Source organism: Rhipicephalus microplus, unplaced genomic scaffold, assembly GCF_043290135.1.
Source record: "Rhipicephalus microplus isolate Deutch F79 unplaced genomic scaffold, USDA_Rmic scaffold_625, whole genome shotgun sequence".
In the NCBI taxonomy this organism is placed as follows: Eukaryota; Metazoa; Arthropoda; class Arachnida; order Ixodida; family Ixodidae; genus Rhipicephalus; species Rhipicephalus microplus.
This window is the reverse complement of record NW_027465183.1, coordinates 22,501-35,000: the sequence shown is the minus strand read 5'-3', so window position 1 is coordinate 35,000 and position 12,500 is coordinate 22,501. Positions and strand designations below refer to the sequence as shown.

General features: G+C 60.4%; 2 non-coding genes across 2 annotated transcripts; both read right to left on the bottom strand.

The window, feature by feature from the left end:
- Window positions 1-93: 93 nt before the first annotated feature.
- On the bottom strand, window positions 94-246 carry LOC142795327 (5.8S ribosomal RNA). Its single transcript, XR_012892946.1, has one exon. It is a non-coding gene; the product is annotated as a 5.8S ribosomal RNA (ribosomal RNA).
- Window positions 247-1,965: 1,719 nt separating this feature from the next.
- Window positions 1,966-3,780, bottom strand: LOC142795328 (small subunit ribosomal RNA). The gene has a single exon (XR_012892947.1). It is a non-coding gene; the product is annotated as a small subunit ribosomal RNA (ribosomal RNA).
- Between the last annotated feature and the right edge of the window lie 8,720 nt (window positions 3,781-12,500).

The window sequence follows — 12,500 nt, the reverse complement described above, 5'->3', positions numbered from 1 at the left end:
GTGTTCAGCGTGCTGTCCGTGTTGCCGACGCGGTCAAAACGAGTCGACGGCTCACGTTCCCTTGTGCGCCGAAGGCTCTCTTGATATGTGATCCGACCCTCAGACAGACGAAGCCAAGGGAAGACCCAAGGCCGCAATGTGCGTTCAAAGAATCAGTGCTCAGTGTGTCCTGCAATTCACACCAAGTCTCGCAGCTGGCTGCGTTCTTCATCGACCCGAGAACCGAGTGATCCACCGCTTAGAGTCGTGAAAAAGTGTTTGTTCAATTCCGTACAGTCAAAACCAAACGTTTCTGGCACTCGGCCAAACAGTGGCCAAGAAGGGCGCTTTTCAGCGCACGCTTGGACTCCAAAACTCTGCCGCGCCTTTTTCGGCTGCCGCAAATCGAGCAAACGGTGTGTTTCGGACGGCGTTTCGCTTCCGCTACTTGCGAGTGCTTTCGTGGTCCACCCCTCTATAAATACTCGGGAGGCGTCGAAGCCGGTTCTCCAAGCCGGACCCGTAGGTATCGTTGTGTGCTCGCTCTCATTGGCCCGCCTAACCAGAAAATGCCTGCGGTACACCCATTTGGATAAGAGTGCACGCAGATGCGGGCCTCGACGGCTACACATTTCCTCGGGCGGCCGCCTCCCGGCCTCCGTGGAGCGCGGGATGCACGGTCCCATCGACAAGCCTCTCCCGTTTTTACCGTGGCGTCGCGGTTCACCACGGCGGGCGGGTCGGTCTCCTCCGCATAAAAAGGGGGACCCCCGCTTTTTGTTCCACGAAATCGCACAAGCTTTTTTCGCATCCACGGTTTGCCACCGCACACCAAAATGCCGATCCGGCTGCCTACTTTAGCCAACAGGTGGAGCCAGGCGCGCCGTACTTGCGCGGCACTTCCCACGTCCACCGAAGTCGGTGCCAAGGACCACTTTCGGCGCCGGAGCCGCGTACGAGCCTACTCGAGGCGGAAGAACGAAGCCAGCAAGGGCCTGGCCGCAAGTGCGTTCAATTGTCGGGACGTCCAAGTCCCTCGTTCTTCCGTGCTTCCTCTTTCGGCAAGTCGTTGCGGCACCTTCCCAAAGCGCGCAGACCCGCTAATCGCGACGAGCGCGACGTGGCCGTGCCGCCTTTCCCTCGGCAGCAAGCAAAACGCCTGGCAACGTCGACGCTCCCCTAACCGCGATCTCGCACCGTGTTTCGTGTGGCGAATTCAAAAGCCGGCCGGCGCTGCTGCAACCATTACGGTCGGTACGCATACGCCGCGGAGGGCGGGACGGTCATCGGAGCGTGCGGTTCCTCCATCGAGTACTGCGCACCTCGGCCGTCGCATCGCCGTGCCATGACCGGCCGCGCGTCAACGCGAACCGGTGCCAGCGAGATCCCTCGCCTGCAAGAACCGACCGGCAGCCTCCGTCACCCGAGGACGCGGAGGCGCTTGCCGCGGACGGCGGGACGGTATGCACTGGTGCACAGCGGACCCGTCACATCGCCAGTTCCTTGACCGACCGCCGACGCTTGTGCCGTTCCTCTCGTACTTGGCAGTCGCCGCGCGATTGTCGGGTCTCGTTCTTGCACGCTCGAACGGTCGGGAGGGCACTCGGCTGGCGTTTCGGGAACGCGCAGCCTCGCCTTCTACCGACGTAACCACGACTCGCCGTTCGCGCTCCGCCGCTCCTGTTTACAGTACTAGGCGGTCCCGCAGCGGTCGGGTCGCGCATTTCGAGCGCTTCGAGCCACGGTGCAGTGGCGGGTCGAAAGCCGACCTATGAGTGCGTTGCGCCGTTTGTACCCGCGTCCGCCACCTGGCCGACCGTCCAAGGTCGCGGTGTTGGCGTCCGCTGGGCGCAACAATTTGTCACGGGGTGCCGCTCCACATTCAGGCAGCCCCGTGGGGAAAAGCCGACCCCGCGTCCAAACGGGGTCAGCGGCAGAAAGTGTCGGGCGCAGACGCAGCTGAGGCGCTCACCCTTCACAATCCGTTAATGATCCTTCCGCAGGTTCACCTACGGAAACCTTGTTACGACTTTTACTTCCTCTAAATGATCAAGTTTGGTCATCTTTCCAACAGACCGGCGCAACCGAAAGGCCGCGCCGGACATCGGTCCGAAGACCTCACTAAATCATTCAATCGGTAGTAGCGACGGGCGGTGTGTACAAAGGGCAGGGACGTAATCAACGCGAGCTTATGACTCGCGCTTACTGGGAATTCCTCGTTCAAGGGGAACAATTGCAAGCCCCTATCCCAATCACGAAAGAAGTTCCACGGGTTACCCAGTCTTTTCAGACAGGGATAAAGACACGCTGCTTCCTTCAGTGTAGCGCGCGTGCGGCCCCGGACATCTAAGGGCATCACAGACCTGTTATTGCTCTGTTTCGTGCGGCTAGGAGCCGCTTGTCCCTCTAAGAAGGTTGTAAGGTGCTGGGAACCCCGCACCTATTTAATAGGCTAGAGTCTCGTTCGTTATCGGAATTAACCAGACAAATCGCTCCACCAACTAAGAACGGCCATGCACCACCATCCACCGAATCAAGAAAGAGCTCTCAATCTGTCAATCCTCCCAGTGTCCGGGCCGGGTAAGTTTTCCCGTGTTGAGTCAAATTAAGCCGCAGGCTCCACTCCTGGTGGTGCCCTTCCGTCAATTCCTTTAAGTTTCAGCTTTGCAACCATACTTCCCCCGGAACCCAAATACTTTGGTTTCCCGGAAGCTGCCCGCCGAGTCATTTGAGTAACTCAGGCGGATCGCTGGTTGGCATCGTTTATGGTCAGAACTAGGGCGGTATCTGATCGCCTTCGAACCTCTGACTTTCGTTCTTGATCAATGAAAACATTCTTGGCAAATGCTTTCGCAGTAGTTCGTCTTGCGACGGTCCAAGAATTTCACCTCTAGCGCCGCAATACGAATGCCCCCGTCCGTCCCTCTTAATCATTACCTCGTATTCCAAAAACCAACAGAACAGAAACGAGGTCTTGTTCTATTATTCCATGCAAGTTTATTCAGGCGACTCGCCTGCGTTGAGCACTCTAATTTTTTCAAAGTAAAAGCACCGGCCATCTCGAGGCACACAATGAAGTGCACCAAGAAAGAACCGGCATGATGTTCAGTCCGAGCCGTCGCATCGGGTAGATGCACTACTCGTCTGGAACTGAGATCCAACTACGAGCTTTTTAACCGCAGCAGCTTTAGTATACGCTATTGGAGCTGGAATTACCGCGGCTGCTGGCACCAGACTTGCCCTCCAATTGATCCTCGTTAAAGGATTTAGAGTGTACTCATTTCAATTACGGGGCCTCAAAAGAGTCCCGTATTGTTATTTTTCGTCACTACCTCCCCGTGCCGGGAGTGGGTAATTTGCGCGCCTGCTGCCTTCCTTGGATGTGGTAGCCGTTTCTCAGGCTCCCTCTCCGGAATCGAACCCTGATTCTCCGTTACCCGTAACAACCATGGTAAGCAAGTAACCTACCATCGAAAGTTGATAAGGCAGACACTTGAAAGAAACGTCGCCGGCTCGTGGCCATGCGATCAGCACAAAGTTATCCAGAGTCACCACACAATACGGGCCGAAACCCGATCGATCTTGGTCTAATAAAAGCACCCGTTACCCAAAGGGCTCCAGGCTCACTGCATGTATTAGCTCTAGAATTGCCACAGTTATCCAAGTAGGAAGAAACGATCTAAGGAACCATAACTGATTTAATGAGCCATTCGCGGTTTCGCCTTATTTCGGCATGTACTTAGACATGCATGGCTTAATCTTTGAGACAAGCATATGATTACTGGCAGGATCAACCAGGTAATCGTTCGACTGCGCGTCCGTCCTCGCCCTCGGCGGGCCGGACGCAGTCTGTGTGCGGCGGAGGCCACCTTCAGGCGCCCCAACACGCTTATTTTGCACTCCGAGATGACGGCGTTCGAGCTCGCTACGGCACAACCTTCCCGAAAGACGAGTGGGAGCCGTGCGGCAAGAAGCACGTTCATGCTCGCTCTTTTTCGTTGCATCGACTCGGTCGCGCCGTGCGGGTTGCCCAAGCCCGCTGCACTGTCGGTGGACCGGCCGGAACTAGCAACGGAGCCGAGACTGCAAAGCCGCCAGACGACGGGTCACGCCCGCGTCTTCGGCGCTTTCGCATCTGAATCGCCCGAGGACGACACGGAACACACCTCGATATCGTGGTAAAACGGCACCGTCCGACAACCAGCCCCTAACGCATCAAGCGGATGAGGCTGCAGACGACTGCCGTGGATTCCCCTGGAGCAGACCCGAGGACACGCTTGACGAGGCCGAAGCCCGCCGCATATCAGACACCCGGTCGCTTTCGCGTACGCCGCTCACGAGAACCCCCACATAATAGCAGCGATAAGTACCCAGACCTCCTTGGGCCCTAATACGAGCGTACTCGAGAAAATTTCACCGCGGGTGTGCCCCGAAACGTGTGGCATGTTGAGCGTGCCACAAGTCTACGTCGCTCTCAAACCCGCCGAGGTCGTAGAATTTGCGACCCTACTCACGAAATTCCCACCGAGGATACGGCCGCAAACGTACCGCACCTTGGGTAGGCCACGAGTTTGTGCAACACTACGCTGACGGCACAGCACCGAGGTCGTGCGCGCACGCACGGGAAAATTCCGCCGCGGTTTCTGCCGAAAACGTGAGGCACCACGACTCTCCGCAAGTTCGCGTCGACTGCGAAAGACCGAAGTCGTGAACGACGTGTCCGCTACTCGCCGCCGACACGCTGGACACCAAACGTACAACGACTCGACGGCGTCGTAGAGGCCCACGACGCGGTTTTCCTTAACGACGTCTCGGCGTGGCACCGACAGGTTAGAACGGCCGACCAACGTTCCCTGTCCGCCGTTCGGCTCAGTCGAAGGGCTCGGCGACTTCGGCAACGCTGCGAAGCCGCACGGTGACGCACGCCATGTCCCCATTTTTTTTTTTCTTTCTGCGTCTGCCGGGGTGCCCCTATAATAGCAGCGATAAGCACCCAGACCGCCGTGGGTCGCTCGCCCCGGCTGACGTGGTTTTTCGTACTCCTGCGGCGGTCGCCGTCAAGCACGTCCAAATACGCTACTTTCGTGGGCGCATTCACGCTCTTTCGCTTCGCCGGAGTGCCAGCACTCACTCTGCCAAAAACGGCGAACATCCGAGCGGCGGTTCCCACTTTTGCGTCGGCGTCGCAAACCCCGCCCCGGCAGACGAGGTTTGCCGTACTCGTGCGACGGTGGCCGGCGGGCACGTCGAAAGACGCCGATATCGTGCGCGAATTGGCGCACCTTGGCTTCACCGGAGTGCCGCCACTGACTCCTCCAAAAACGGCGAAGATCCGAGCGGCGCTTCCCACTTTCGCATCGGCGTCCCGAACTCCGCCCCGGCTGACGCGGTTTACCGTACTCGTGCGACGGTCGCCGGCGAGCACGTGGAAAGACGCCGATATCGTGCCCGAATCGGCTCCGTTCGGCTTCGCCGGAGTGCCAGCACTGGCTCGGCGAAAGACGACGAACATCCGAGCGACGGTTCTCACTATTGCGTACGCGTCGCAAACCCCGCCCCGGCAGACGCACTTTGCCGTACTCGTGCGACGGTCGCCGGCGAGCACGTAGAAAGACGCCGATATCGTGCCGGAATCGGCCCCGTTTGGCTTCGCCGGAGTGCCAGCACTCACTCGGCCACAAACGGCGAACATCCGAGCGGCGGTTCCCACTTAGCCGTCGGCGTCCCGAACTCCGCCCCGGCAGACGCGGTTGCCGAGCTCGTGCGACTAGCGACCGCGAAGCCGTCTCGCGACGCCGCTTTCGTGCGCGGCTCCCACTGCGACCTGGGTCACCCGAGGTCGACGAGCAAAAAAGAATGTCGAAAAAAATTTTTTTTTTTTTTGCGTCTGCCGGGGTGCCCCTATAATAGCAGCGATAAGCACCCAGACCGCCATGGGTCGCTCGCCCCGGCTGACGTGGTTTTTCGTTTTCCTGCGGTGGTCGTCGTCAAGCACGTCCAAACACGCCACTTTCGTGGGCGCATTCGCGCTCTTTCGCTTCGCCGGAGTGCCAGCACTCACTCTGCCAAAAACGGCGAACATCCGAGCGGCGGTTCCCACTTTTGCGTCGGCGTCGCAAACCCCGCCCCGGCAGACGAGGTTTGCCGTACTCGTGCGACGGTGGCCGGCGGGCACGTCGAAAGACGCCGATATCGTGCGCGAATTGGCGCACCTTGGCTTCACCGGAGTGCCGCCACTGACTCCTCCAAAAACGGCGAAGATCCGAGCGGCGCTTCCCACTTTCGCATCGGCGTCCCGAACTCCGCCCCGGCTGACGCGGTTTACCGTACTCGTGCGACGGTCGCCGGCGAGCACGTGGAAAGACGCCGATATCGTGCCCGAATCGGCTCCGTTCGGCTTCGCCGGATTGCCAGCACTGGCTCGGCGAAAGACGACGAACATCCGAGCGACGGTTCTCACTATTGCGTACGCGTCGCAAACCCCGCCCCGGCAGACGCACTTTGCCGTACTCGTGCGACGGTCGCCGGCGAGCACGTAGAAAGACGCCGATATCGTGCCGGAATCGGCCCCGTTTGGCTTCGCCGGAGTGCCAGCACTCACTCGGCCACAAACGGCGAACATCCGAGCGGCGGTTCCCACTTAGCCGTCGGCGTCCCGAACTCCGCCCCGGCAGACGCGGTTGCCGAGCTCGTGCGACTAGCGACCGCGAAGCCGTCTCGCGACGCCGCTTTCGTGCGCGGCTCCCACTGCGACCTGGGTCACCCGAGGTCGACGAGCAAAAAAGAATGTCGAAAAAAATTTTTTTTTTTTTTTTGCGTCTGCCGGGGTGCCCCTATAATAGCAGCGATAAGCACCCAGACCGCCATGGGTCGCTCGCCCCGGCTGACGTGGTTTTTCGTTTTCCTGCGGTGGTCGTCGTCAAGCACGTCCAAACACGCCACTTTCGTGGGCGCATTCGCGCTCTTTCGCTTCGCCGGAGTGCCAGCACTCACTCTGCCAAAAACGGCGAACATCCTAGTGGCGGTTCCCACTTTTGCGTCGGCGTCGCCAACCCCGCCCCGGCATACGCGGTTTGCCGTACTCGTGCGGCGGTGGCCGGCGGGCACGTCGAAAGACACCGATATCGTGCGCGAGTCGATGCTTCTTGGTCTCGCAGGAGGGCCGCCACTCACTCCTGCAAAAACGGCGAAGATCCGAGCGGCGCTTCCCACTTTTTCGTCGGCGTCGCAAACCTCGCCCCGGCAGACGCGCTTTGCCGTACTCGTGCGACGGTCGCCGGCGAGCACGTCGAAATACGCCGATATCGTGCCCGAATCGGCCCCGTTTCGCTTCGCCGGAGTGCCAGCACTCGCTCGGCCAAAGACGACGAACATCCGAGCGACGGTTCCCACTATTGCGTACGCGTCGCGAACCCCGCCCCGGCAGACGCGGTTTGCCGTACTCGTGCGGCGGTGGCCGGCGGGCACGTCGAAAGACGCCGATATCGTGCACGAATTGGCGCTCCTTGGCTTCACCGGAGTGCCAGCACTCACTCGGCCAAAAACGGCGAACATCCGAGCAGCGGTACCCACTTAGCCGTCGGCATCCCGAACTCCGCGCCGGCTGACGCGGTTGCCGAGCTCGTGCGACTAGCGACCGCGAACGCGTCTCGCGACGCCGCTTTCGTGCGCGGCTCCCATTGCGACCTGGGTTACCCGAGCTCGACCAGCAAAAAAGAAGGTCGAAAATTTTTTTTTTTTTTTCTGCGTCTGCCGGGGTGCCCCTATAATAGCAGCGATAAGCACCCAGACCGCCGTGTGTCGCTCGCCCCGGCTGACGTGGTTTTTCGTACTCCTGCAGCGGTCGCCGTCACGCACGTCCAAATACGCCACTTTCGTGGGCGCATTCGCGCTCTTTCGCGTCGCCGGAGTGCCAGCACTCACTCTGCCAAAAACGGCCAACATCCGAGCGGCGGTTCCCACTTTTGCGTCGGCGTCGTAAACCCCGCCCCGGCAGACGCGGTTTGCCCTACTCGTGCGACGGTCGCCGGCGAGCGCGTCGAAAGACGCCGATATCGTGCGCTAATTGGCGCTCCCTGGCTTCTCCGGAGTGCCGCCACTCACTCCTCCAAAAACGGCGAAGATCCGAGCGGCGTTCTCCACTTTCGCATCGGCGTCCCGAACTCCGCCCGGGCTGACGCGGTTTACCGTACTCGTGCGACGGTCGCCGGCGGGCACGTCGAAAGACGCCGATATCGTGCCGTAATCGGCCCCGTTTGGCTTCGCCCGTGTGCCAGCACTCACTCGGCCAAAAACGGCGAACATCCGAGCAGCGTTTCCCACTTTCGCATCGGCGTCCCGAAGCCCGCCCCGGCAGACGCGGTTTGCCCTACTCGAGCGACGGTCGCCGGCGATCACGTCGAAAGGCGCCGAATTCGTGCACGAATCGATGCTTCTTGGTCTCGCAGGAGGGCCGCCACTCACTCCTGCAAAAACGGCGAAGATCCGAGTTGCGCTTCCCACTTTTTCGTCGGCGTCCCGAACTACGCCCCGGCTGACGCGGTTTACCGTACTCGTGCGACGGTCGCCGGCGGGCACTTCAAAATACGCCGATTTCGTGGGCGCATTCACGCTGTTTCGCTTCCCCGGAGTGCCAACACTCACTCTGCCGAAAGCGGCGATCATCCGAGCGGCGGTTCCCACTTTTGCGTCGGCTTCGCAAACGGCGCCCCGGCAGACGCGCTCGTGCGACGTACTCGTGCGACGGTCGCCGGCGAGCACGTCGAAAGACGCCGATATCGTGCTCGAATCGACCCCGTTTCGCTTCGCCGGAGTGCTGCCAGTCACGGCGCAGAAAACGGCGAACAAGTGTTTTTTTTTTTTTTTTTCCTAGAATTTGTGTTATAGAAGGCACATTTGATATCGGACGATAATTTTCAACTTTATCACGCGCACCGATTTTCGTGTAGAGGTTTGCAAGTTTATGGGAATTTCTCCACTTGGAATAATGCGATTTAGTAGTACTACGAGAACTTCATGGATGTACTCAAGGGTACGGGGCAAGTCAGTTACGTCAACACCTGCAGATTTTTTACACTTCAAACTGAAAATTGTTGGTTGTGAGTCCTCGTGTGATATTAAAGGCCGATTCGCTAACACATAGAACAAAGAAAGAAAGGAAGAAAAAACGCCCGCGCTCGCTCAAGAAACCTGGGTTCGCAACAAGTGGCAACAACAAGCAACCGAGCGAGTGCGCCAAAACCCGTGGCGGCCGAACAAACGCGAAGTCCCAACCGCGTCAGCCGGGGCGGCACGGGACAGGAAAAATCACTTCAGCCGGGGCGGCGGGGCACCGAATAAACCTCGTCACCTCGTCGCAGGATAAAAGAGGAAACAAAAAGTCTAAACAGCGTCTGCTGGAGCGAATGCGTAATAAAACAACAACAACAACAAAAAAAAAAAACACCCGCGCTCAAGAAGTCTGCAATCACCACAAAAGGCGACTGTGACCGAGCAGCGTCAGCCGGGGCCGTGCGGAAACGGAAAAACCGCGACTACCGGGGCGTCGAGGCACCGAAAAATCCACTTCAGCCGCGGCGAAAAAAAAAAACAAAAAGAAAGACGGAGGGGGGGGGGGGAACCACGTCTGCCGGGGCGAAGGAAAAAAAAAAAACGCGTCTGCCGGGGCGAGCCCGGGTGCGGCACCACCGGGAAAACTGTGGCAAACAGACATGGCGATCGAGTGAGTGGGCCGCCAGCCAGGCTCAGCCAAAAAGTGCAAAGTCCGAACTGCGTCAGCCGGGGCGGCAAAAACCACGTCAGCCGGGGCGGCGCAAAAAACCGCGTCTGCCGGGGCGGCACGAAACCGCGTCAGCCGGGGCGGCGCGAAAACTGCGTCAGCCGGGGCGAAAGAAAAAAAAAAAAAAAACGCGTCTGCCGGGGCGAGCCCGGGTGCGGCACCACCGGGAAAACTGTGGCAAACAGACATGGCGATCGAGTGAGTGGGCCGCCAGCCAGGCACAGCCGAAAAGTGCAAAGTCCGAACCGTGTCAGCCGGGGCGGCAAAAAACCGCGTCAGCCGGGGCGGCGCAAAAAACCGCGTCTGCCGGGGCGGCACGAAACCGCGTCTGCCGGGGCGGCGCGAAAACTGCGTCAGCCGGGGCGAGCCCGGGTGCGGCACCACCGGGAAAACTGTGGCAAACAGACATGGCGATCGAGTGAGTGGGGCCGCCAGCCAGGCTCAGCCAAAAAGTGCCAAGTCCGAACTGCGTCAGCCGGGGCGGCAAAAAACCGCGTCAGCCGGGGCGGCGCAAAAAACCGCGTCTGCCGGGGCGGCGCGAAAACCGCGTCTGCCGGGGCGGCGCGAAAACTGCGTCAGCCGGGGCGAAAGAAAAAAAAAAACGCGTCTGCCGGGGCGAGCCCGGGTGCGGCACCACCGGGAAAACTGTGGCAAACAGACATGGCGATCGAGTGAGTGGGCCGCCAGCAAGGCTCAGCCAAAAAGTGCTAAGTCCGAACTGCGTCAGCTGGGGCGGCAAAAAACCGCGTCTGCCGGGGCGGCACGAAACCGCGTCAGCCGGGGCGGCGCGAAAACCGCGTCTGCCGGGGCGGCACGAAACCGCGTCAGCCGGGGCGGCGCGAAAACTGCGTCAGCCGGGGCGAGCCCGGGTGCGGCACCACCGGGAAAACTGTGGCAAACAGACATGGCGATCGAGTGAGTGGGCCGCCAGCCAGGCACAGCCGAAAAGTGCTAAGTCCGAACTGCGTCAGCCGGGGCGGCAAAAACCGCGTCAGCCGGGGCGGCGCGAAAACCGCGTCTGCCGGGGCGGCACGAAACCGCGTCAGCCGGGGCGGCGCGAAAACTGCGTCAGCCGGGGCGAGCCCGGGTGCGGCACCACCGGGAAAACTGTGGCTAACAGACATGGCGATCGAGTGAGTGGGCCACCAGCCAGGCTCAGCCAAAAAGTGCTAAGTCCGAACTGCGTCAGCCGGGGCGGCAAAAACCGCGTCAGCCGGGGCGGCGCAAAAAACCGCGTCTGCCGGGGCGGCACGAAACCGCGTCAGCCGGGGCGGCGCGAAAACTGCGTCAGCCGGGGCGAAAGAAAAAAAAAAAACGCGTCTGCCGGGGCGAGCCCGGGTGCGGCACCACCGGGAAAACTGTGGCAAACAGACATGGCGATCGAGTGAGTGGGCCGCCAGCCAGGCACAGCCGAAAAGTGCCAAGTCCGAACTGCGTCAGCCGGGGCGGCAAAAAACCGCGTCAGCCGGGGCGGCGCAAAAAACCGCGTCTGCCGGGGCGGCACGAAACCGCGTCAGCCGGGGCGGCGCGAAAACTGCGTCAGCCGGGGCGAGCCCGGGTGCGGCACCACCGGGAAAACTGTGGCAAACAGACATGGCGATCGAGTGAGTGGGCCGCCAGCCAGGCTCAGCCAAAAAGTGCCAAGTCCGAACTGCGTCAGCCGGGGCGGCGCAAAAAACCGCGTCTGCCGGGGCGGCGCGAAAACCGCGTCTGCCGGGGCGGCGCGAAAACTGCGTCAGCCGGGGCGAAAGAAAAAAAAAACGCGTCTGCCGGGGCGGCAAAAAACCGCGTCTGCCGGGGCGGCACGAAACCGCGTCAGCCGGGGCGGCGCGAAAACCGCGTCTGCCGGGGCGGCACGAAACCGCGTCAGCCGGGGCGAGCCCGGGTGCGGCACCACCGGGAAAACTGTGGCAAACAGACATGGCGATCGAGTGAGTGGGCCGCCAGCCAGGCACAGCCGAAAAGTGCTAAGTCCGAACTGCGTCAGCCGGGGCGGCAAAAACCGCGTCAGCCGGGGCGGCGCAAAAACCGCGTCTGCCGGGGCGAATGCAAAAAAAACAAAGAAAAAAGCCCGCGCTTAATCAAAAGAAAACAAAGAAAAAAGCTTGCGCTTAATCAAAAGAAAACAAACAAAAAAAGTTCGCGCTTAAGCCTGGCGGTGGAACCACCGGGGCAAACAGACCTGGCGATCGAGTGAGTGGGCCGCCAGCCGGGGTGAGCCAAAAAGTGCAAAGTCGGAACCGCGTCAGCCGGGGCGGCGCGAAAACCGCGTCAGCCGGGGCGGCGCAAAAACTGCGTCAGCCGGGGCGGCACGGAAAAACGAAAACCGCGTCAGCCGGGGCGGCACGGAAAAACGAAAACCACGTCAGCCGGGGCGACATCAAAATGAGGAAAAAAAAAAAAAACTGCCTTAGGACACCTGCGTACACTTTCATGCGTTTGGGCATATCTCTCTGTAACACGCGCGCCCCTCGTTACGCGCGGCACTCTGTTTTCTCCGACACCCATATTTCGGCGGCATGTGGCACGCGCGCCCGTCCCTACGCACGGCACACCGCAGTGCTTTCTCGATATTTTTCTTTTCCTCCAACACCGTCATCTATAGGCTTTTAGTGACCTGTTGCTCGTGGCAAAAGTTCGCTAGCTCTGACACCTCTTGCATGCGCACCGTTTTTGCGCACGGTGCTATGCCGCAAAGCACGGCAGTCGCATGCGTTTCTCTCAGGCACCTCTTTTTTGACAC